This window comes from Narcine bancroftii, chromosome 7 (assembly GCF_036971445.1).
Source record: "Narcine bancroftii isolate sNarBan1 chromosome 7, sNarBan1.hap1, whole genome shotgun sequence".
NCBI lineage: Eukaryota > Metazoa > Chordata > Chondrichthyes > Torpediniformes > Narcinidae > Narcine > Narcine bancroftii.
Window position 1 is genome coordinate 165,847,762 of NC_091475.1, and position 25,568 is coordinate 165,873,329.

At 38.5% G+C, this 25,568-nt stretch overlaps 1 long non-coding RNA gene across 3 annotated transcripts in view; it reads right to left on the reverse strand.

The window, feature by feature from the left end:
• Positions 1-25,568, reverse strand: part of LOC138739331 (uncharacterized) — a 334,221-nt gene that overhangs the window by 31,514 nt on the left and 277,139 nt on the right. For 2 of the 3 annotated variants that reach the window (XR_011342172.1, XR_011342173.1), the window contains exon 9: positions 10,576-10,638. This is a non-coding gene — a long non-coding RNA (uncharacterized lncRNA). Of the gene's footprint in view, positions 1-10,575; positions 10,639-20,283; positions 20,680-25,568 lie in introns of those variants that run through there. The other variant, XR_011342174.1, reaches the window with a different exon arrangement.

The window sequence follows — 25,568 nt, forward strand, 5'->3', positions numbered from 1 at the left end:
GTTGTTTTATTTTTCATTTTTTTCTTATTATATATTAATCAGCATATATTTGTAAACTCCATATTATTGTGATTCATGATTTATTAATGTTGTTAAGAAGTAAAGGACCTTCATGTTGTTGAAAGGTTCATAAGAGCCTGATCATGGTTTACCTGAAGCAAAACTATTTCCTTTCCTTCACTACAGACTCCACTCTCGCCCCCCTACCTTCCCCCAATCACAGTCCAAATTCAAGAACAGCAATTGATTATCTGTGTTGACAAGAAAATCCGAACACACCAAGCCTTCTTGACTCAGAGTTGACTGATTGAGCAGTATTAGATAGATTGGATTTGTCCCACATTTTGTAAACTGGACACACCTGGACAATTATCCACATTGTTGGATGGATGCCAGTGTTGTAACTATTCTCCTTAAACAACTTTGCTAGAGGTGTAGCTAATTCTGGAACACAGGACTTCAATCCTGGAGTTGGGATGTTGTGTGGTCCCATTGCTTTTGCTGTATCAGGTACTTTCACTCATTTCTTTCTATCACCTGGAATAATCAAATTGGCTGAAGACTGGTTTCGGTGATGGGAGATCATCAACTCGGCACGACTAGTTGAACTTGGTCTCCACTCTCAAAAGCAGGGATATTCTTCTCATCCCACGAGTAAGTTGATTGTTCACCACCAATCATAAACAAACATGGAAAAATTGTAGAGATTCATCCTGCTTCACTGATTATGAAACCTCTCAACTACCTACTGCATGCTGGGTTTTTTTAACATCCAGCAAGCATGATTGTCGTTCCCTGTTGCAGCTTCACACTCCTCCCTATTGGTTTTTGCCACTTTTCCAGCAACCTGAGAAGTTTTCCCTCACTATCAACACCTTGGGATTTTTCTACCATCTGTAAATATCTTAACCATGCCTTATCCTTAAATATAGATCATTGACATTTATTACAAAAAGTCACTAAGCAGCCTTCCTGTTAAAATGCTCACAGCTCCTTTTTAAAAAATGCCACTTTGTGCTGCCAAGGTGTTTGAAAACAAGAAACCCAGGGGAAAAAACAAAGAAACATCCATGAGACATTCACATGTATCCTGTGATCCAGGCATTGCATCCTGGCTCATTTATCGTCAGTGGTATTATCAGCTACGTGTGTAAATTAATGTGTTTCTATTTTAAAAAGATAACAAGTCTGCCCAAACTTCCAATGAATTCAGACACATATTTTCTCAATATGAGGCTGGAAGGTGAGAGCTTCTGAGAAAACAAACTGAAATCTCAACAGGCGCGATTAACTTTTCCACCCAACTCCAATCTAAAAATGTTATAGCTGGCAGTAAATACATTGCCGTACATTTCTTTTTATATTAAAGTCATAGAGTCATTTACCCCTCCATAAATCTTCGTCCGCGAAGCCAAGCCAAGAAGAAGAAAGTCACAGAGTATTATAGCAGAGATTTTAGCCTGAAAGAACCATCCAGTTAACCCCTGCCATCATCGCCCCCCAACTTTCTCGCCACAGAAGGTTATTAAACAACAGTATGTTTGCTCAGCATTTCATCAAAACCAAAGCAATTCCTTTTGATTCCAGCTCCATCTGCACCTGCCTTCGGTTCTACCATCCATCCTCACTGCACATTTAAAGTCAGCCAGTGAAGCAACTTTCCCAATGGTAGCTCACCAGTTTAATCACATTATTATTTTATTTACATTTCTCCCTAACCCCAGGCCTTTTTAAACCTAATCCACACCAGGACCATGGTGCAGTGGAGCTGGCCTTGCGGGCTGTCTGCATGGTGTTTGCACATTTTCCCCCGTAACCACACAACGACTTGGTTTCCTCTGATTTATCGGTGGCCAATGTGCATAGGTGAGTGGTACCTTTAGGGTTGAGATAATAAGAATGTAAAGTGGAATTTAAAGTTACAGGATTGATGTAGCATTAGTGTAAATGGGTGTTTGATGGTCTGGGTGGCCTTGGTGGGCTGAAAGGTCTTTTTCTGGTCCCTATCTTTCCACGACTTGTATCCCAATCGCTGTCCTTACCAACTTTGTGTCCAACAGAATTTACTATCTTGACCAGATAAGTCATGCGACACTCAAAAAGTCACAAGGAATTATTTATTTGATGTTGATGTATCAAATGTGAAATATATTGACATGAGAATCAGGAATAGGGCAGGATATTAAATTGCTAACAGCAATGTGTTATGTGATAGAGTTCTGAACAGGAATAAAGCCTGATATCAAACAGTTTATAATAAGGAAGTTAAAAAAAAACATTTTTTGCTTTTTGCTGTAAACTCACTAGGCTGCAGGATTCCAGATGAAACAGGCTGAGCCACGCAGAGCCCAGGTTTCAGAAAACCCTTTGGTGACAGTGACTACTCTCCATGCAACAATTCTTGTGATGTGCACACGTTGATGATAAATCATTAATATGGGTAAATTTATCAGTGCAAAAATCTTTGGTTTGAGAGACCACCTGAAGAGGGATTGAAGGCCCTTACTTGAATTTTGGGAGTAGCACATTGTTTAACTTTGGAAAAGGTTATATACATCCAGCTTTAAATACATTGTGCGTTTTGCTGCATTGTTGAAAGCGTAAAATGATAACACCATGGCCAAAGAATCTGAGACTTCAGTGACTAGGGAGATTAAAATCAAATCTTCATTACCATTGGATCTTAACCTCTGAAATCAAACGCAAAACGCAAATGCAGTCAACTATTAAAATCAATCAGGTACTGGAATACAGAGGAGACAAGTAAAATAAAATCATAAATGTTAAATATGACAATTTTATATGAGAAATGGAAATGAAGCTGTATCATTTAAATTGTTTTTTTCACTGAAACAACAGGGTTGATCACTGCATTAATAAATATTGTGCTGTTGGAAGATCAACAAGTTTGAAATAATTTGAATGCTAATGAATCTGCATGAAGTTCCAAGCTCGAAGTGCATCTTTTAGTTCCCTGAATTTGTTGGGGGACCTGCGCATAGATAATGATATAATGCTACATCTGGACACAACCTAAGGATCACCTGACCACATTCACATCAGTGTTGAAATGCAGATCCCTACTGGGGATTTCCAGGTATCTCACTGCCTCTGACTATTTCCAGCTGGTGCTATTGGTTCTCTTGCCACAGTCCAGAAGCAAGTCACTGAGTCATAGAGCATGGTAACTGGCCACTCGGCCCAACCTTCTCATGCTGAACAAAATGTCCCACCCACATGAGTCTCAACTGCCTTTGATTAGCCCATAACCCTCTAAGCCTACCATATCTATCTATCCATCCAAATTTGTCTCAAGCATTGCAGTAGTACCTGCCTCAACTGCCTCCTCTGGCAATCAGTTCCATGCACTCACCCTACTCTGTGTATCAAAAAAAAGTTACCCTTTAGGTTCCTATTGTTTTTGTTTTACCCCCTCATGGAGACTGGAGAACTTGGGGCAGTAAATAGTAATGTCTTAAGAAAAATCAGTGCTGTAGTTGAGGAGGTGCGAAAGGTTCTGATGCATTTGAAAGTAGACAAATTTCCTGGGTCTGAGCCAATATATCTGAGGAAATTGTGGGAGGCCTCAGAGAAAATTCCAGGTGCCAGGTGAGGTGCCAGAAGACTGGAGGGTGAAAAATGTTTATTCAAGAAGGGCTGCAGGGGAAAAGCTCGGGAACTAATCACTGAGCACCTATGGCATAGGGATTACTTAAAAAGGCATGTGAGTGGAAAGAAAAAGTTTGAAAACCACTGCGCTAAAGTATCTGGTATTGTAGAGAGTGAATTCAGCTGGCAAATATTGCAGCAGGATCTTGATCAGTTGGGCAAGTGGGCAGAGGAATGGTGGTTGATGGAATTTAATACAGAGAAATATGAGATGTTGTATTTTGGGAAGTTGAACCTACACAGAATGGTATGGATCTGGGGGTGTTGTGGAGAAGTGGGATCTTGGAGTACAGATGCATAGTACCTTAGCATCACAGGTAGATAGAGTGGTCAAAAAGGCTTTTTAACACATTGATCATCAGTCAGATTATTGATTATAGAAGTAGGGAGGGCATGTTGCAGTTATATAATATGTTAGGGATGTCCATTTGGAGTATTGCGACAAGAAAGATGCTGTCAAGCTGGAGAGGGTGCAGAGAGCTTTAAAAAGATGCTGCCAGGACTGAACTATAGGGAGAGGTGAAGCAGGCTAGGGCTTTATTCTCTAGAGCATAGGAGCATGAGAGGTGATCTTGTAGATGTATACAAAATCATGAAAGGAATAGATCAGGTGAATATTTTTTTGCCCTGAATATTGGTATGGGTAACTAAAGGATATAGGTTTAAGGTCTTTCTCCACAGTAAAAGTCCTGAAATCTTTTATTGTTGTTATCTCAAATTTGATGTAATATTCTTCAGCTGGTATTGGGCATCTTAATATTCCAGTATTCTTCCAGTCAATTCAACTGATAGATTTTCTCCTTTACGGTACAGATTACTCTCAATTGTACTTCAGCTGCTAATTAGAAAGAATAGCAAATTCCACAACCAGTACAATGTTTTGTATTTAAATACAAAATGCAGTCGAACTTCTTTGGTTACTCTTCATGAGCAGCCTAGATATCGGCTGAATGAAACGGACTACCTACGGTTGGCCTTTCTCACTCATGACAATGCTTTTGTTCAATTTTATGTTTGGGAAGCTTGGGGTTTTAGTTTGAAAAAAAAATTGTTTATATCATAGAAGAACTGATATTCTAGAAATTGCATGGTGTTTCTATAACTGTAATTTGATAGCCTCCAGTCACAAGGCATTTTTGACCTTCTCCAATATAAAGGTTAGTTTTTAATTGCAATAAAATTTAACTCAAGAATAAAGGCAATGTAAAATCCAGCTGCATGGTGAGATTTGGGTAGGTGGTTATTTAAAGTAGGCCAGGGGGATTATCTGGCAATATACCAGCTAGATCAGATTATCTTTAAATTTAAACTACTCTTGTATTGAGCCAGGAGCAAAGGCAGCTCACAAGATCAAATAAGTAATTAAGTTCTGACTGCAACGTTAACCTTTGCTTGAGCAAAGGAACCATTGATTGAACATTATCAAATAGAACCTTGTGTGACTCACCATTAGTATCCACCTGTGAGCTGCTGTTGAGGGTAGGAGAGCACAGCACCAGATGAGTGAGGGGCTTGATGACTGAAGGTCTCACACAGGCTGCTAGAGACTGGCTCATGGGAACCAGGTATCGGGACTGGGATATGTAAGGGTGGCAATGGCGAGCAAGGCACCTGAAGGGTCTTGGGTGTTAAAAGCTTCCTAATCACATCGGGCATTTGGAACCAGCGACTAAGGGAATTGACAGATGGTTGGAGCTCAGGTTCACCATTGGAACAGAAAGGAGGCCATGCAGCTATGGAGGTAATAGGAGTACAGGAGGCACTGGCCATGGAAGAGGTGGTGGGATCCATGGACACCTGATGTCTCTGTAGGATTTCTCTTTTGGTTTTTTGATAGGGGTGCTGGACCTGTGGTATCTCTTTGGGTGCTTTTACATTGCAAACAAAAGTAAACACATTTTGTGTATTATGTACAGGACAATAAAGGAACATTGAACCTTGGAAAACAAAATTATTGTGTTCTATTTTACCCAATTACTGTTTAAAGGAGCTCTCCTAGAAAAAAAAACATTGGATAGAAGTTGCTTTATACAAGCATATTGGCATAAACCAGCCAAAAGAAACACCAGCTGATCAAGGGGAACTGTTACAGTGTTAAGTATAAGCTCTCGTATATTTCAAAGCATTGAGCTGCACATGCCTGGCAGATACCTCTCAGCTTCTCACTAACCATGACTATTTTAATTAGCTGCTGCTGTTGGACCAACTATCCAATGTTCTTTAGGAGAGCTCCTACCTTGGCCACTGTCTCCTGTACTCCTATTACCTCCATAGCTGAATGGCCTCCTGTCTATTCTAATGGTGAACCAGAGCTCCAACCATCTGTCACCCTCTTTGGTCCCTGGTTCCAAATGTCTGATAACATTAGGAAGCTGTTAATGCCCAAGGCCTTTCAGGTGCCATTGCCGCCCTTAGAAAAACCCGGTCCCAATACCTGGTTCCCATGAGCCAGTCTCTAGCAGCCTGCTGCCTATGTGAATCCTTCAGCCACCAAACTCCTTGTTCGTCTGCTGCTCTGGTCTCCTACCCTGTAGGGTCCTCTTACAGGCTTCTCCTTCTCAGCAGAATGGCTTTCTCCCACTCTAATGCCTGTACTGGTCTGCTACTCCTCCTGAGCCCACAATCAAGATCTTTCCTCATGAATCTGGCATCTGCTGCATTTGTGTTTCTCGAGATCGAAGGAGAGATTGGCTATAACACTGGAGAAGTCATCACTCTCCAAGATCAACTCTTTCTCTATTTGAAGTCATTATCTGACATGCTAAATATTTGCAGTGCATTCTGGTGTTTTTTGGGGAATAATGGGCTTGGCACATAATGCTAAACTGCAGAAATTTAAATATATGCAAATACTATAAATTAAAAGCACAAAATATAGTTAAAAGCCTCATCAATGAAAAGAAAGACAAAGTTAACATTTCAGGTTGAAGTCCATTGTCAGAATTGGGGAGAAAAGAAGCCCTGAAGCTCTTGGGCAAGTGGAGACATCTCTGATTGGGTTGACCATGGGAATTACCTGTAAATAAAATTACCTGGTGAATGAGTGAATGGAGCAGGGATAGAGTGAGAACATAGAGGAGAATGTTGAAGTTGCATTATGCAAATTTGGAATGCATTCCAAGTAGGTCAGGAAGGACAGGGAATAAGTTAAACAAGAAAGTCTGCAGATGATGGGGCAATACACAAATGTGCTGGAGAAACTCAGCAGGTCACGTAGGAGGGTAACCAATTGCAGCGAACTGGGATTCACTGGTAGTGTGTTGTGCTGATGGCTGGATCCACCCCGATCTGCCCACATATAACCTTGGTTTCCCACCTAAACACTGAACCCTTCTGAAGACTATTGTGAGACCCTACCCTTAGTTATAAGCTAATAAAAGCATTTGTTCTCCCTCCAGTCGTGAGAGCTTTTATTCGCGCTACAATTTTATTAGCTTATTCCCTAAATGATCAAAGCGCTACTCAAGCCAGGTACACTGCTGATAGACCCTCTGTCCCCCAACATGATTGAAGAGTTCACATACTGGTTAGACTGCTTCCAGGCCTACCAGAACATGACTAGAAATGTCTTCCACACCAATGAACTTAGGAGGTCTGCACTCGTTTTGAGGGTAGGAATGAAAGGGTATGCAGTCATCAGGGACTGCACTACATTTGATGCTGAAGTCACAAAATGAGGTCCCAGGGAGGCACCGACTCACTCAACTTCGCCTATGGCCAGGGGAGATCATTGATGACTACCTGCTGGATTTATTTATGCTTGCCAAGAGCAGGTACAAAGCAGCTACGGGCTGCATAAGTGAAGAACAGATCCTCTAGTTGCGGGTGGCTGCTCAAGGTACACGAGGCAGCAACTACTTGAGTCAGGTAAGAAGGACCTGGCTAATGACGTTGAACTGGCCAAATCATTGGAACAGGCCAAGCTCAAGAGTGACGACCTCAAAGCCAACAAGCTCGCTTACCCAAGTGACAACTTCCAAGGACTGGCCGCTCCCACTACCCCAGCCCCAATGGCTGCTGCTTCCCGTGTTAGTGAGCGCTCGCGTGCTAGGGAGTGCTTTTTCTGTGTCAAGAGGCAGCATCCCAATCTCGTTATCTGGCTAAAGACTCAGAGTGTTCCAGCTGTGGCAAGAAAGGGCAATGGGTGAGGGTTTGCTGCACGAGGGGAAGCCCAGGGAAGTCCGTGGCCTGCACTGCTCCCGGATCCAATTCCAGCCCTAAGCTGTCTGCCCCAAATTCATCTGAACCCATTTGCTGTGCACATACAATGATGGGGAGTGGCAGTGAGGAAAAGGCACAAAAATGCTCGGTGGCCATTTTGCTGTGACCCAAATTCAAACTCTGCACTACCATCATTAGAGGAGCAAGGAGGGCGGCCATCTTGCTGTGCCACAAGGTTGATGCCATCTTACCCATGCAGGGCAACCCAGGATGGTAGGGACCACTCGAGTGAGGAATATGGAGACTCCAGGGTCCTAGCCTCGATGATTCTAGATCAGAACAGACTTCATCAGCTCAGCAACTCCATAGTGACTGTGAAGGTAAATGGATATTCCACTAAATGCCTAATTGACACAGGCACTACTGAAAGCTTCATAGACTCACGGACTGTGTAAGAGTACAACCTAAAGATGAATCCTTCCAATTATCGCATATTCCTTGCATCTCATTCACATTCTATGCATATTCAACAACACTGCATAATACATCTGTCGTTTGAAGGGGAGGGGGGGAATTTTGTAAAATACGCCTGTATGTACTTGATGAATTATGTGCTCCGGTGCTGTTGGGTCTGGACTTCCTGTGTCACCTTAAAAGCGTGACCTTTGAATATTCTGATCCCCTCCCCCGCAATGGTTCGGAATGGAGGGCCTCTAAAATCAGAAGCTATATGCAGCCTCCCCACACTGAATATCGAACCCCCCTTCCTCCCTTTCCGAATCTGTCCCCAGACTGTAAACATATTGTGTCATCCACAAACTTGCTTTTTTTTAAACTTTATTTATGTCGTTCAAAAAACAATTAGTACATAACATATACAACAATTAACCCTAAACATGAACGTTATTTTTTATATATAGAAAAAGAAAAGAAAAGAACACCCCCCCCCTTCAGCCAACTCTCCTAAGGAGAGCCATAAAGAAAAAAATATTTTAAAAAATTAAGCATACATATTAAGATCTAATCAATTTAAAGTGAAATGTAAATATTCTGAATATAACAACCACTTATTAATAAAAAGAACTATAATTATTACGCAAAACATATGTATTTTTTTCCATTATTAAACAATATTTAATCTCATTATGCCATCTATTAATATCAATCATATTTGTATCTTTCCACGTACTAGCAATACATTTTTTCACTACAGATAAAGCTAAATATAAAAGCAAGTTGAAACTTATCTAATCCCAAACTTTTCAAAGGTTGCAAACTACCCAATAAAAACATTGTCAGATCTAAAAGTATTTTAATCTTATACAGGTATTCTAAAAACAATTGAATTTTCTTCCAAAAAGATTGTATATGTATACATGACCAAACAGCATGAAAAAAGTTCCAACAAAATTACCGCATCTAAAACACAAATCTGATTCATGAAAACCATACTTTTAAAATTTTTCAGGTGTTAAGTATAATTGATGTTAAAAAATATAGTTAATCATTGCATAACATGCATTTATCAATCTAGTTACATTATCATAACAAATATCTAACTAATCAGCCTCAGAAAAAAATAAAACCAATGTCCGCTTCCCAGTTACGTTTAGACCTATCCCAACCCTCTTTATCCATACCATCCTGTAATATTTGAAACATAGATGAAATATAACCCTTCTCTGGTACCTTCATAAGAAAAATCTCAAATTTAGTCATTTCAGGTAAAATCATATCTCTACAAAACGTGCGTTTTACCAAAGATCGAATTTGGTAATAGAGAAACAAAGAGTTCTTATCAACACCAAAACTGTCCCTCATCTGATTAAAAGATAAAAATTTATCCTCTTTAAAACAATCTCCCAAATTCTTCACACCTTTAAATCTCCAATGCAATAAACTTCGATTATGTATTGAAAAAGAAATAAGTTGATTATTATACAATGGAATCAAAGCCGATAATTCAGCCCCAGAGCCTATCATTTTATTTTTCTTAATCCATAGCTTCATTAAATGTTTTAGTATAGGCACATTATATTGCAGTAACAAATTAATATGCCATCTAAACAAAAATTGATGTATTTCAAATTCAGAAATATTTGCCATCTCAATTTTGGCCCAACTAGGAGGCTGTTCCAAATCCATCAAGGAACTAATAAATTTAAGTTGGGCTGCTTCATATTAATTTTGAAAATGTGGTAAACGTAATCCCCCTAACTCATATTTCCAAGTTAATTTATTCAACGCTACTCTCGAAAATTTACCTCTCCATAAAAATTCCCTAACCATTTTATTCAAATCTCAAAAAAAATATTATCAAGTAAGTACAGAATAGATTGAAACAAATATTGCATATGCAGAAAAATATTAATCTTAATTGTATTTATCCTACACAATAAATTAATAGGTAAATCTTTCCATTTAATCAAATCAGTTTTAATTTTTTTTATTAACGGAACATAATGTAATTTATATAAAAATTGATAATCAACATTCAGAATTATACCCAAATATTTAATTGGATCAGTCCATTTCAAATTAATAATATTCTTATAAACTGAATAATCTCCTTCACTTACTGGTAATATTTCACTTTTTCCCAATTAACTTTATATCCAGAAAGACATCCATATTGTATTAAACACTCCTTCAAGAGCAAAAGTGACTGAGCTGGGTTTATTAAATACACCAATACATCATCAGCAAATAAATTAATTTTATACTCCTCATCTAAAACTTTCATACCTTGTATCTGTGTATTTTGTCTTATCAGCTGTGCTAAAGGTTCAATCACTGACGCAAACAAAGCTGGTGATAAAGGACAACCTTGATGAGTTGATTGAGTCAATTTAAAAGGTTCAGAAATCAAGCCATTCGTCAATACTCTAGCTATCGGTTTACTATATAAAGCCTTAATCCAACCAATAAAAAAAGGACCAAACTTAAATTTCTCCAGAACTTTAAACAAAAAATTCCACTCAACTCTATCAAATGCTTTTTCTGCATCTAAAGATATCACCATCGGGTGGTCTGAAGATTGTCGAAATCTATTAATCAAACTAATCACGCGCAGAATATTATCTGAAGCATATCTATTCTTTATAAAACCTGTTTGATCCATATGAATCAACTTAGGTAAAAATTTAGCCAATCTATTCGTTAATATTTTAGCTATTATTTTATAATCTACATTTAACAATGAAATTGGTCTATATGAAGATACTTTCAAAGGATCTCTATCTTTCTTTGGAATTACTGTAATTAAAGCACTAGAACAAGACTCAGGTAATTCATAATGTTCTCCAACTTGACGTAATACATCCCCAAACACTGTAGAGAAATCATCATAAAATATTTTATAAAATTCAAACGAAAATCCATCATCACCAGGCGATTTACCGTTCGGCATTTCCATCATAGCCATTTTAATTTCCGAATCAGTAAATGATTCCTCTAACTCCTGTATATCTGCATCCTCTAATATCGGTAAATTCAACTGTGATAGAAAAAGATCAATCGATCCAATTTCTTGTTTTTCTTCAGATGTATATAACTTTTTATAAAATGAACAAAATTCATCATTAATCTCACGTGGTTTATAAGTAATAAGAGAATTCCGTCTAACAGCATTAATAGTCCTTGAAACCTGTTCTTTCTTTAATTGCTATGTCAATACCTTATGTGCTTTCTCTCCCCATTCATAATACCGTTGTTTAGTCCTATTAATCACACATTTAAATTGATAAGATTGCAAAGTATTATATTCCAATTTCAACCTAGATAATTCTATTTTCTGATCTTCAGTAGCATCTTTCTGAAATTCCTTTTCTAACTCAGCAATCTGTTTTTTCTAAGTCAAGACTGATTTAATCAATTCTTTTTCATTTTAGAAGTATAACTAATTATTTGTCCTCTCAAATAAGCTTTCATAGAATCCCATAATACAAACTTACTTTGAACAGAATTAGAATATTCTTTCAAAAAAAATTAATTTGTTTTTTCAAAAAATCAATAAATTCCATATTTTTTAACAACATAGTATTAAACCTCCAACGAAAGGCCACTTGAATTTTCTCAGAAGTTGCATATGTAAAATATAACAAAGAACGATCTGAAATCACCCTACTTTTATATTCCGCTTGTTGTATCTTCCCTTGTAAATGTGCTGATACTAAAAAAAAGTCAATCCTTGAAAACTATTCATGTCTAAATGAATAAAAGGAGAAATCTTTCTCTGTTGGATTAAGACGTCTCCAAATATCTACTAAATTAAGATCTTTCATCAATGCTTGAACCTGAACTGCCATCTTAGATTTCTTATCTTTCTTTGGAGCTTTATCCAATAAAGGTTCCAAAACACAATTAAAATCACCACCAACAAAATATTATCATTAGCCTGACCCAAATATAAAAATGCATCTGAAATAAATATTTCATCCTCTACATTTGGGGCATAAATATTAACTAAAGTCTAAAATTCACTAAAAATCTTACAATTCAATTTAAGAATCTTTGGCTTGGCTTCACGGACAAGATTTATGGAGGAGTAAATGTCCACGTCAGCTGCAGGCTCATTTGTGGCTGACAAGTCCGATGCGGGACAGGTAGACACGGTTGCAGCGGTTGCAGGGGAAAATTGGTTGGTTGGGGTTGGGTGTTGGGTTTTTCCTCCTTTGTCTTTTGTCAGTGAGGTGGGCTCTGCGGACTTCTTCAAAGGAGGTTGCTGCCCGCCGAACTGTGAGGCGCCAAGATGCACGGTTTGAGGTGATATGAGCCCACTGACGGTGGTCAATGTGGCAGGCACCAAGAGATTTCTTTAGACAGTCCTTGTACCTCTTCTTTGGTGCACCTCTGACACGATGGCCAGTGGAGAGCTCGCCATATAACATGATCTTGGGGAGGCGATGATCCTCCATTCTGGAGACGTGACCTACCCAGCGCAGTTGGATCTTCAACAGCGTGGATTCGATGCTGTCGGCCTCTGCCATCTCGAGTACTTCGATGTTAGGGACGCCATTGATTGTGATTCAAAAGATAAATTTTTATGTATCAAAATTGCTACGCCTTTAGCCCTAGAATTAAATGAAGAAGAATATACATGCCCAACCCAGTCCCTCTTTAATTTCATACTTTCCTTCAGATTCAAATGTGTTTCTTGTAAAAAAGCAACATCAATTTTCATTTTCTTAATATACGCCAAGACTCGCTTACGCTTGATCGGACTGTTTAAATCTTGAACATTAAAAGTAGCAAATTTCAACTTTGACATATCTACTATTGTTACTAAATACCAATAATATCTTTATATGAAAACTCAAATCAACGTATATAGGCCCTCCAGTAGGAGAAAAAAAATCACAAATTAAAAGCTAACTAAAATGAAAATTAAAAAAAAATTTTAAATACTCCCCCCCCCCCCCAAAATCCCTAAACAAAAATTGGGTGTGGGTCACCCACCAGTGGCTGATGACTAGTCAAGAACTTAGAGCAAATCTCTCCCACCCCAGCCAAACAATGAATAACATCAAAATATCATAATAACAAAAAAGTAGAATAAGAGTAAGAAAATTCTTCTATTCATCCAAGAGATTCCAGTCTCGGAGATCCCATTTCAGAAAAAGTTGGACTCTTTCCATTCCCATTTATGCCAAAACAAGCAGATTTTTCTTTAGGAGACAATGGTGGACTACGTCTTTGTCCTCTTATGTCTGGCAATGAATCAGCAAAAATCATTGCTTCACGATCATTCTCAAAAAACCGAAATTGATGATCTCCATAAAACACCTTCAACACTGCCGGGTAGTGAAAAGTAGACTTATAACCTTTATGCCACTGAAGAAGTTAAACCTGAAGCTGTATCAAGTTGTTTAGGCCCCAAATCTTCAGCACTTCGAAAATGCAACTTTTTCTGCACTTGAGGTTTAATCTTTTTACCATTAATGTCCATAGTAGTTCCTCAATATTTTAAAGTAAAATTTAAAAAGTTTAAACTTGAAAACAAAGGGTTAAAAACTGGGTACTTAAAAGTCTGGTCAGAGAGGTCGAGATTACACGTCTAGACTCTACGCCATCTCGCCACGCCCCTTCATCCACAGACTTGCTGATCTAATTTGCCACATTATCTATCAGATGTTCTTAATAGTGAGGAGGGTTTTGCCTATGATGTCCTAAGAAGTTTCCATTACCTTTTGCGGGGATTTACACTCAGGGGTAATGGTGTTTCCATACCAGACTGTCATGCAGCCTGTCAGCACGCTTTTCACCACACATCTGCAGAAATTTGCCAGTGTTTCTGGTGTCATATCAAACTTCTGCAAACTCCTGAGGAAGTAGAGACATTGATATGCTTTCTTCATGATGCCATGAGTTTTTTTTGGTAACTTCTTATTTATTGCACAATGAACCGTATCAACAACAATATGTACAAGTGTTCTTCATTAAATATACACAGTGACATTTTTTCCTTTTTTTTTCCCCTCTACAACCCATAAATATTAAACATACAAAATACAAAAAAAACAACATCCACACAGAAAAAAACAAAGAAAAGTTGTGTCGTCTACTTTTGCATATTTGAGTCTAATCATGTTTATCTTCTTATCACTTTAGGAGATGGAGGTCCAAAGTCGGCATTTTCTGTCATATTTCATATATGGTTCCAAAATTTGTTCGAACAATGTATATTTGTCTTTTAAATTATATGTATTTTTTTCCAATGGAATACACATTCATTTTCATGTACCATTGTTATATTTTTAGGTTCTCTTCCATTTTCCAGGTTGTCATTATACATTTCTTTGCTACTGCTAGGGCTGTCATAATGAATCTTTTTTTGGGATCTATCTAATGTGAAACCTAATTCTTTACCTCTTATATTATTTAAAAGAAAAATTTCTGGTTTTTTTTGGTATGTTATTCTTTGTGATTTTGCTTAATATCTGATTTAATTCTTCCCAGAAAGTATTCACTTTTGTACATGCCCAAATTGCGTGCATTGTTGTTCTTTTTTCTTGTTTACAGTGAAAGCATCTATCTGACCTTGTTGGTTCCCACTCTTTTAATTTCTGAGGGGTGATATATAGTCTGTGTAACTAATTATATTGTATCATGCGTAGTCTTGTATTTATTGTGCTCTTCATAGTTCCTGTACATGGCTCTTCCCATGTTTCCTTCTATATCTTTATGTTTAAATCTTTTTCCCAGCTTTCCTTAGGTTTATACATTGTTTCATCATCTTCTTTACATTGCAGTTTATGTACATGTTTGTTATAAATGTTTTAATTATCATTGTATCTGTAATTATATATTCATAGCTGCTTCCTTCTGGTAGTCTCAAACTGCTTCCCAATTTGTCCTTTGAATAAGCTTTCAACAAATGATATGCAAACATTGTACCATGTATTGTTCCGTATTTGTCCTTCATTTGTTCAAATGTTAATAAATTATTTCCCAAAAAGCAATTTTCTATTCTCTTGATTCCTTTTCTCTCCCATTCTCTAAAAAATAAGTTATCTATTGTAAAAGGGATTAGTGGATTTTGTGTCAATAGCATTTTTGGCATTTGGTAGTTTATCTTTTTTCTTTTTACGTGTACCCTCTTCCATATTTTAATTATCTGATGGAGTACTGGTGAATTGTTGTATTGCACCAGCTTTTCATCCCATTTATAAAGTATATACACTGATACCTTTTCTCCTATTTTGTCTAGTTCTATCCTAGTCCAATCTGGTTTTTCTCCCATCTGGTAGAAATCTGATAAATACCTTAGTTGTACAGTGCTGTAGTAGTTTTTGAAGTTTGGTAACTGTAACCCACCTTGTTTGTATTTCTCTGTTAATTTGTCCAGCACTACTCTCGATTTTTTTCCCTTCCATAAGAACTTCCTTATTATTCTCCTTAGTCCTACAAAGAATTTCTCTGTCAAAGGGATTGGTAATGCTTGAAATAAGTATTGTATCAGTGGGAATACGTTAATTTTAATGCAGTTCACCCTTCCTATCAATGTTAGCGGCAATTCTTTCCAATTTTCCAAGTCTTCTTGTATTTTCCTTATTAATGGCTAATAATTTAATTTGTACAAATGATTTAGGTTATTGTCTATCCTGATACCAAGGTATCATATCGCTTGTGATTGCCATTTAAATGGAGATTCTTTTTTGAGTTCTGTATAATCCATATTACTCATTGGCATCACTTTTATTTGTGTTAATCTTGTACAATTTCTTGTACAGCTCTTTTATTGATCTCTCTGGTTCTGTTAAATATACTATGATTTCATCTGCGAATAGGCTAATTTTATATTCAATCTCCTTTATTTTTTTCCCTTTTATTTTATTTTCCTTTCTTATCAGTTCCGCCAATAGTTCTATTGCCAAGGTGAACAATGAGGGGGACAATGGGCATCCCTGCCTAGTTGATCTGTTTAGTTTAAAATGGTTCGATACATATCCATTTACCACTACTTTTGCCAATGGCCCGTTATATAATGCCCTGATCCAATTAATATATTTTTACAGAAGTTTGATTTTCTGTAACACTTTGAACAAGTAGTTCCACTCTACCCTGTCAAAAGCTTTTTCTGCGTCTAATGTAACCGCCAACATTGACCTATTATTCCTTTGAGCTGCATGAATTAATAAATTTACAAACATTGGCTGCTGCTTGTCTTTTCTTGACAAATCCAGTTTGGTCCTGCTTTACTAATTTTGGTACACAGTCAGTCAACCTGTTTGCTATTATCTTATAATCTGCATTTAGTAAGGATATTGGTCTGTACGATGCTGGTGTTAATGGGTCCTTCCCCGTTTTGGGTTGCCTTTAGTTGCTTGCCGGACAACTACAACTCCCCTTTCCATTTGGTTTGTGATAATACTCGCAAGTGTCAACCAATTTCGCAGTGACGGTTTCCCCCCTCCCCAGAGTCCCCCCAGAGAATCACTATTAATTTTCTCTACATATAACAAAGCTCTCTTTTTTCCTCCCTTTCCCTTCTCTTTTTCAACTTTAAACCTCTGTATTTACATTGTCTCTTTTTTTATTTTACTACTTATTTTTATACATTTTCTTGTCAGTCTTTTTTTTATTACTCCTCCTCATCTCGTTTCCTGTCCTGCAAACATTCTGCAAATCCTTGGGCTTCCTTTGGATCTGAGAACAATCTATTTTGTTTCCCCAGGGATGAATACCTTAAGTACTGCTGGGTCTCGCAGCACAAAATTGCAGCACAATGTCGTTTTCACCATATTAAACTCCTTCAAAAGTTCAAAACTAATGTCCGGGTAAAAAAAAATTTTTTATCCCTTATATTCCAATGGCTGTTTATTTTCTTTTACTTTGTTCTTTGCCCACTCCAATAGGTCCTCTCTTGTTGTGTATCTTAAAAGTTTTATTAAAATGGATCTCAGCTTTTGGTCCGGTTGTGGCTTCAGTGCCAGTGTTCTTTCTATTTCTATTCCTTCTTGTAGATCTGTCACTCCCAAAACCTTTGGGATCCATCTTTTTATAAATTCCTTCATGATTGTCCCTTCTTCGCCTTCTCTCACGCCCACTATTTTTATATTAGTGCGTCTACTGTAGTTTTCCAAAATGTGAATTTTCTGGGATAACAAATCTTGTCTCTCCTTGATTTCTCTGTCTCTTTCTTTCAATTTTCCTCTTAGTTCATTTATTTCCATTTCTACAACTGTCTCTCATTCTTCCATAATTTCTACCCTTTTTCCTATTTCTGCAATGCCCAAATCTGCACTCTGCATTTTATCTTTCTGCTTTTTCCATTTTCCTTTTAATTGTATTAAATTCAAGTTTTAACATCTCTTTTAATGACCTCATGTGGTCTTCAAAAAAGTCTTTATCTATAGTTTGCCTATCTCTTTTACCTTCTTCTTTCCCGTGTAGATCTTGGTTTTCTTCCTTTTCTTTTTCTGTATCTTCTCCCTCTCTTTTTGTCTATTCTTTTCTCACTGTTTCCTCTTCAGCTTTTTCAGGTGAGCCACTCCTGTCCCGTTGTCGGGCCCCCTGCTGCAGGACATCCCGTTGCTGGGCATCCTATTGCTGGTTTCCCCTTTTCTGCTCCTCCTGTCACTGGGCGTCCCTCAGCTGGGCGCCTCGTTGCTGGGTGTCCCACCCTGGGCCCCCCTCCCGTCGGCGTTTTCTTTTCTGTGTGCACTGCACATCTTTGACAGGCTCCGAGAGCCATTTTTGTAGTCTGCCACAAAGGAGGTTGCCACTCTGCTGGGCACCCTCCAGCTTTGGGGGTCAGACGATCCTCTTCACAGGAGCTCCCTGCTCCCGTGCACAGGTAAGGCCGTCTTCTTTCTTTACTGGTGTTTTTCTTTCTTCTTCTTTATCTGTCGTTCTGGATTTTTCTCTTTTTGGCACTATCTCCTGGTTCTTCTTTGTTACTTTATCCTCTTTTTCTGTTTGTTTGTTGAACTTTGCTTTTTTCCCCAACTTTTATTCTTTTCTCTGGAGAGGGTTGGTTCTTCCCGACCAGCCATTACTCCATCACATGACTCCTCTCCACGATGCCATGAGTGTGTTGCGTCCAGGAAAGATCCTCCAAGGCAGTGACTCCCAAGAACTTAAATTTGCTCACTCTCTCCACCTCTGATCCCCCAATGATCATTGGATCGTATACCTCTGGTTTTCTTTTCCTGAAGTCAACAGTCATCTTCTTGGTTTTGGTGACATTTGTGCAAGGTTGTTGCTGGTGAACCATTCAGCCAAGTTTTCAATCTCCATCCTGTATGCTGACTCATCACCTTTCTTTATACAACCCACTACCATTGGCAAATTTGTAGATGGTGTTATTGTCGAACCAAGCCACATAATTGTAGGTGTCAAGTGAGTAGAGCAGGGGGCTAAGAATGCAGCCCCATGGTGTTCCAGTACTGATGGAGTTTGTGGAGGAGATTGTGGGCTGGAGGTGAGGAAATCCATGATCCAATTACACAGTGGGTGTTGAGTCTCAGGTCTTGGAGTTTGCTGATCAGTTTTGAGGGAATGATAGTGTTAAATACCAAACTGTAGTCATCTTGGCGCCTCACAGTTCGGCGGGCAGCAACCTCCTTTGAAGAAGACCGCAGAGCCCACCTCACTGACAAAAGACAAAGGAGGAAAAACCCAACACCCAACCCCAACCAACCAATTTTCCCCTGCAACCGCTGCAACCGTGTCTGCCTGACCCACATCGGACTTGTCAGCCACAAACGAGCCTGCAGCTGATGTGGACATTTATCCCTCCATAAATCTTCGTCCGCAAAGCCAAGCCAAAGAGAGAAAAGTCAATAAAGAGCATCCTGATGAATGCATCTTTGCTATCCAGGTGTTACAGGGCTGGACCTCCCCGAAAAACTGTAAAAGATTGATTACCTACCACTGACAAAGCCATGTTGACTATCTGTGATCAGTCCCAGGCTATCCAAATGTTTACACATCCAATTTCTATGGACACGTTTCAATACTTTACCTACTTCTGGCATCAGGCTATAATTTCCTGGGTTACTTTTGGAGCCTTTTTAAACAATGGAACAACATGCACTACCCTTCAATCCTCTAGCACCTCATTTGTGCCTAACATTTTAAATATTTCTTCCAGGGCCCCTGTAATTTCTACAATACCCTCCCTCAAGTTCTGAGAAATATCTTGTCAGGCCTTGGTGATTTATCCATCCTTATTGCTTTATGTCAGCCTGTACCTCCTCCTCTAATATGTATAGGTTCTATGATCTCACCAGCTTGTTTTCCTTACTTCCCTCGACTCTGCCAGTTTCCTGAGTAAATACTGCTGCAAAAAGCCCATTCAAGACATCTCCCATCTCTTCTGTCTCCATACATAGACGACCATTCTGATCTTCAAGGGGACTAACTTTGTCCTTTAGCTCTTAACATTTTCCTTCACATTGTCAGCCAAGGCAACCTCATTTCTTCTTTAAGCCCTCTAGATATCTTTATTAAGTTTTTACTTGCATTTGTATATGCCACAAGTACCTAATTTGTTCCTTGTTGCCTATCTTGGCAGGAACATACAAACTTTGTACTCTCAGAATTTTGCCTTTGAAGGTCTTCCATTTACTGAACACTTACTTGCTAGAAAACAACTTATCCCAATATACACTTTCTGGATCCTTTATCATTTCATCAAAATTGAATTTTTGAAATATATTATCCCAATGTTTAAATATTGCCAACTCAAAGTGAGATGTCAATTACATTCTTAAATACATGGGATTAATCATTTAGATGTAGTAAATCATGTCTCCTTCAGCCACACTTCTCAAGTGCTAACTTCATTCCTGTAGAGTCAGTCATAATGTTTGAATTATGATTATTGAGTTTAATCGAACACAAAACATTATTGCATGCACCCAGTAAACGAGATGGGATATTACCCATCGTCAAGATTAGTGAATGAGCAGACAAATAAAAACTGAAACCTCATTATCCTTGTGATTTATTTAAAATGTACAATATATTATGTATTTGAACCAAATGTTTGATGTGATTCTACAATTCACAGTATTAGTTTGTATTCTCCCCCATAAGTATTTATAATTTTTTAAATAATTAGTGTTGCCTTGGATACATTAATATTAAGCAGACTTCCAATGCACATGCACATCCTGCCAAAAATCTAACCTTTTGATGAGATAAATGGAGTATAAAAGTAATTATGTTCTTGAATCATAAATGCTCCTTTCTGTTCTTAATGCCACTGCTCCCTTGTTCGGCGCTTGACACATGTATCCATTCTAATTTATAGCAAGGGATTAACAACCCAAAGCACGAGTTCCATTTTTCTCTTTCTTCACAGATGTTGCCTCGCCGACTGAATACTTTCAGTGTTTTATTCTGTTATTAAGAGGATAATAATAATCAGGAACTGCATATTAAAGGAAAATGAAAAACATTCAAGCAGTTTAGTCAGGAGAGTGTAAAGAAACTGTGTGTACAACATCAGAGAAGGAGGCAGGTTTGGATGTGTGATCCAAATAAGCCTTCTATGGAATGTAAGGAACAAATTTAATGAAATGCAGATGCATGTTCTGTTTGGAGGGTATGGCATGCAGCTTGAGATGAAAGTCTAAGAATGATTGGCATTCATTTTTGACACACAGTTTCTTGATAAGCAAGGTTACAGCAGGTAGCTGATCTGATTGTATCAGATTAGTTATGTTTTTCTTTATCATTTCGGAGCAGGCAGAGGGCAGGGTGCATGTTTACTATTCCTAAATACATGCATTCTAATGGAACAGAACAATGATAGCCCTACACTTTGAATATTCTTACATTTATCTTATTAGTTTAAGATTTAAAATTTGACTATGTTCTTGATGAGATTCAGAGAATTATTTTTTCTCATTTGAAAAATGTAGAAAATAACTGTATTTAGCATAATTTTTCATTTTCCTTTTTTATGTTAATCAAATTTGTACCCATTTATATAGATGAAAGATGGAGAACAAGGTTAAAAAAAAGCATGAAATAAATTGGAATGAATGTAGAATATTAGACCCCACTACTGATGATTATCTTCCACTTTATTCTGCTGTCTAAAATTAATTTCTTTCACAATGGCATTGAATCTTACAAGATTCAGTTGAAGTTCAATACTGACAATATTTCTTCAGTGACATTACATAGATCCTATTTTTCTCTCTGCAAAGACCTTTAAAATTGTAGGTGATGGCAGGGTTGAAGGATAATGGGTGCCAGAACGGAAGAAACTCCTGTCATCTTTGATACCAACCCTATGAATCACATTTGAAGATCATCTCTGGTTGCCAAAATAAAAGACACCGCTGACGAAAGCTGCTGTAACAGCAGCTCTGCCGCTGGTGCGAACCCGCAGAGAGCAGGGAGAAAAGTCACAGCACTCCCCATGGGGTCCAATCGTTTAGTCTGTCTGCCGATGGCTCCATACAGTCTTTAAATGACCTGTTAAAGGAGCCGACAGTGGTTTATTTTAAATCTTCTGACCGCTGGGTCTGGCCCAAGATACGGCACCCATGATCAGCAGTGGCCAGGAGGGGTTGCAGACTCCAGGGAAGCAGAGGTCTAGTACAGGGCACCAGAAAATGTGGAGATCACCTCCCACCCCATTTGAGAAAGGAGAAGCAGAGGAGATGACCCACAAGATGGTGACCATGGCGGGAGATCAGTGAGGGGCCCCAAGGCTGAAGAACTCACAGGCCGCGGACTGCTGGCAACTGCAGTCAAAAGTCTCGCACCAGGCTACGGCCTGCTAGAGACTGGCTCGGGTACGGCTGAAGGGGTACCAGGTATCGGAACTGAGATCCAAGAAGGTGCCAGATGCTTACTGGTTGTGACAGAGGTGTGCAACTGGAACTCAGGAAGCTGATGATTTAGAATGAAAGCTGTGCGGCTGCGGAGGCTACGGGAGCACTGGAGGAGAAGCATGGACATTCAGTGGCTCTGGGGGTGGACTCCCTGTTGCTTCTCTTTTTCTGGTTGTATGGGGAACGGGGCAATTTCTGCTGATAGTGAATCTTTGCATTAAAGGAAATTTTATATAATATCACATTTTCTGTTTTATTACATGACAACAAAGAAAAATAATCCTGAATCATTTCTAATGGTTTTTAGCAATGACTCTAAAGCTGAAAAATAAAAAGGTATTTATACAAAGTAACAAATCAATATACAAATCAATAAAGTGGCCCATTTATGTGCCTAGAAAGTACCAGGTATTCTTCCCACAACAGAAAATAGATTTGGAAAAGCATTTCTCAGCTGTAAAATGTTTTTGGTTCACTTTCAAGAGTGGTGAAAGTTAATGTGCATGTATTTTAATAGTTATATCATTTTTGTGATTATTCAGGAGAAATAAGGCCAACCATTCTTTAATATACCTCGATGGTTTTGGTGTGGAGAGAGTGGAGAGCACAAAGTTCCTTGGTGTGCATATAAGGGATGACCTCCTCATTAGCCAGGTACACCTCCTGAGGAGGGCAAGGGTTCCTGCCCCCATCTTGACAACCTTTTATGGGAACACAACTAAGAGTGTCTTGTCTGACTGCATCATTACATGGTACGCTAGCTGCAAAGCATCAGAGGATCCACAAAATAACCGAGAAGATCAATGGGGTCTCCTTTTCCTCTACTGATGACATTTACCAGGAGCATTACTTAAATAGGATCCAATGAATGAGATTAATGAACAATATCCTGTAACTAAGCTAACAACCCCAAAATATTTATATTTATTTAAAATTATATCTTTATGTATACTGTATATGTGATTATTAAGTACCGTGTGTGTGTGTGTGTGTGTGTGTGTGTGTGTGTATACACCATGGTCTGGAGAAGCACTATTTCATTGGGTTGTACATGTACAGTCAGATGACATAAACTTGATTTTGATGTAACAAGCACTCATTAATTGGAAATTGACCTTCAATAAAGGATGTTCTGTTGCTTCTATTTGTGTTGTTTGCTTTAGTAACAGGAAGTAAACTGAAAACACCTTTGCTTCATATTTTAAAGAAGCAGATCCACCAGATGCTGGCTCAGACCAATTAAATTTCTACAAAATATACATAGGTTCCCCCAAGCTCAGTTTCCTTTCAAGTCACACTGGTAATGTGAACGAGACTGTGAATGAAAGGAGGAGTGGCTAAAAAAGCAGTGGGAGAGGTGACATAGTTCAGTAAGAAATGGAAAGGGTAAAAAAAAGACACCGTTGGCAGACCTCTAAACAGTAGACTGGATGTCTACAAATTACAACAGCAATAGAAAAGTTGTGTCAGGTGGACAATGTTATGGTAGTCATGGGGGATTTTAAAAAGCAAATAGATTTGGAAAACCAGGTTGGGACTGGATCACAAGAGAGATCATTTTTAGAATGTCTGTGAGATAGATTTTTAGTGCAGCTTGTTGATGAGCCCACTCGGGGATTGGCTGTACTGATTGGGTGTTGTGTAATTAACCAGAGATGATTAGAAAGCTTAGAATAAAGGAACCAATAGGGAGCAGCGATCACAATATGAATGAGTTCATTTTGAGATTTAACAAGGAGAAACTGAAGTCAAATGAGCGGTCTTTCAGTGGAGTTTCTCTCTCACTGGCCAAAGTAGATTCGAAGGGGACACCAGCAGGGAAGGTGGCAGAGCAGCAGTCGATTGAGTTTTTGCAAGAAATGAGGAAGATGCAGGATAAATACATACCAAAAAAGAGGAAACATCCAAATGGAAAAAAATGACACAACTGTGGCTGACAAAGGAAGTCTAAGCAAATATAAAAGAAAAAGAGAGGGCATACAAGGAAATAAAAATTAGTGTGAAGATGGAGGATTGGGAATTTTTTTTTTAAATTGCAGACAATAACTAAAAAGCTCCTAGAACATAGATCACTGCAGCACAGTATAGGCACTTCGGCCCTCGATATTGTGCCAATCCATATATTCCTTAAAAAAAATTAAACCCTCTACCCCACAACCCTCTTTTTTCCATCCATGTGCCTGATTAAGAGTTTCTCAAATGCAACTAATGTTTCATCCTCCATTACCATCTCTGACAAGGCATTCCAGGTACCCACAACTCTCTGCATAAAAACATTTACCCCTGATGTATCCCCTAATTGTCCCTCCCTTCATTCTGGAGTTCATTGATCCTGCCCTGAGAAAATCCACACAGCTAAGGATCCTATGTATCTCATGGCGGACCTTGTAAAATGCTTTGCTGAAATCCACATAGACCACATCTATTGCCCTTTGTTACCTCTTCAAAAAACTCAATTAGACTCATGAGGCATGACCTTCCCTTCATAAAGCCTTGCTGACTCTCCTTGAGCAAACTGTACTTCTCCAAATGCTCATAGCTCCTATCCTTAAGCATCCTCTCCAATAGTTTTCACATCACTGATGTAAGACTCACCGGTCTATAATTCTAGGATTCTCCCTGTTACCTTTTTAAAACAAGGGGACTACATTTGCTATTCTCGAATCCTCCAGCATCTCCCTTGCGGCCAAAGAGGATTCAAAGATCATAGTTACTCTTTCAGTTATCTCTTCCGTCACTTCCCACAGCAACTTAGGTATATCACATCCTTCCCAGGGACTTATCAATCTTGATATTTTTAAGATCCAACACCTTCTTTCTTAATCTCCACATTGTCCAGCTCACGAGCCTGTTTTATTATGTCCTTGCCCTGATCAAGGTTCTTCTCACTTGTGAATTCTGAAGCAAAGTATTCATTTAGGACCTCCCCAATCTCCTCCACCTCCAGGCACATATTGCTTCCTTTATCCTTTAGCAGCCCCTCTTTAATTCTCATCATCCTTTGGTTCTTCACATATGCATAGAATACCTTGGGGTTCTCCTTAATTCTACATGCCAAGACCTTCTCATACCCCCTTCCAGCTCTCCCAAGTCCTTTCTTAAGCTCCTTCCTGGCTATCATATACTTCTCATGAGCTCTTCTTATTTCCTGTTTCCTATATCTAATGTGTGCTTCCTTCTGTCTCTTGTCCAGCTCCCTCACCAGCTTCATCAACAGCGGTTCCCTTTTGGCTGATACAGAGACAATCAGTGTCCCTTGATTAGACCCCATTAACTGTGAACAAAGCATTTTAAACCATCTTCAGAGCAGCACATTTTTTACTTCTATGATCAAAGCATTCAAAATAGTGCATGACATTATGTGATGCAAATTGGATTGTGCACTATAAATCTGCTAGCATTAACCATGGAGAATTTTGTAAAGGAGGCTGATCGTTACTT